The sequence below is a fragment of the Mus caroli genome, chromosome 8 (assembly GCF_900094665.2).
Source record: "Mus caroli chromosome 8, CAROLI_EIJ_v1.1, whole genome shotgun sequence".
Taxonomy (NCBI): Eukaryota; Metazoa; Chordata; class Mammalia; order Rodentia; family Muridae; genus Mus; species Mus caroli.
In genome coordinates this window covers 13520222-13521597 of record NC_034577.1, presented here as the reverse complement: position 1 = coordinate 13521597, position 1376 = coordinate 13520222, and the positions used below count along the sequence as shown (strand labels likewise).

Here is a 1376-nt window from a genome sequence, read left to right as displayed (position 1 = left end):
TGGATGAGACAGTTGTCATTTCTACGTATTGTGATCATGTCCTTTTCATCTGCAATTTCTACGACAAGGAAAAACAACCTTACTGGCTTGATTTTTATATTATATTTTTCCATTCATCAAATAAGATATCACGCAATTAATTTTCAATTGGTAAAGGAAAGATGATATTCCTTAGGAAAACAATCAAGTTTTCTCAACTATATTTAGAAAATGTACATTGCATGATTTTTATGGCTGTGCTGTAGTCAATTGTAGGCCCTCTAAAATGCTAGATAAGGACTCTGCCTCCCAGATCTACTTGCAACCCTAGTCAACAGAGTAATATGCACATGTAAGAACCTTTATAATCTTGGTTTCTCATTCTCCATTACTGAATTGTGCTTACTAACTGGGTTTTTATAGCATGATTGACAGTAATCAGAAAGAATAAGGATGCTGAGGTGGAGAAAAAGATATTACTATTATGGATAGCAGAAACACGCATCCACCTTAGACAACTTATTCAAATCTTTGTGGAAGGCAAGCAACTCTCACTAGAAATTAACTGTGTATATAGTTGAGAGATTTACATCACTACGAAATACACCATTAACATGTTCAACAGAATTACATTCAAATATATTTATTTGTATGCTGATTCANATACAATATCAGCAATCGAGGATATCAATAGTCTGCCTTTAGAAAACACTTTTTGCATGCTTCCATGGATCATGCAAGGACTATCCTCACTTCTTTATGAGTTAGGTGAATTTTCTTTCTCTTGCATATAGTGCATGGTTTGTTCTGTCACTCACTGGGAGTGTGGGCAGAGTATCTACNTACATGGCCCTGATACATTGAATATGAATTCTTCTGAATATTGATTACTCATTTGCCTTTAACATGTAAGGGTTGAGCCTGTTAGTAGTTGGAAAAGCAGAATTAGAGCAATGATGACAGAGTAAAGGAGATGAATTGTGGGATGTTGTTCATTCTAATATCAACACACATAACTGTGGGAAAATTAATTATTTTCACTTCTATGAAAATGCTTACTCAATATATACTCATAAATACTTCTTTTTTTCTAATAATAGTTTTCTATATTTTTTTCACACACTCTGTTTCACATGTTAATTTGATTGATACCTGTCTCATAATTTTCATCATTTTGTTGTGATACTATTGATATCATTTTATGTTAATAAAGTCAAGAATACTTTTCTTCCCTTGCTTACTGTTGCAATAGGAGTGGTGATGGGAATACTGATTAAAACCATGAGGCTTCTTGCAGTTTGCAATGTGGACCCATTGAATAGTACACATTTAGATGTCTATGTGCAGGAAACTGCATAAGTATTCATGAGGTGACATGCAATATTGCCATACTGCTT

At 33.6% G+C, this 1376-nt stretch overlaps 1 protein-coding gene across 1 annotated transcript in view; it reads left to right on the top strand.

The window, feature by feature from the left end:
• Csmd1 (CUB and Sushi multiple domains 1) overlaps positions 1–1376 on the top strand; it is a 1596626-nt gene that overhangs the window by 303836 nt on the left and 1291414 nt on the right. The gene's annotated exons all lie outside the window — the stretch shown is intronic.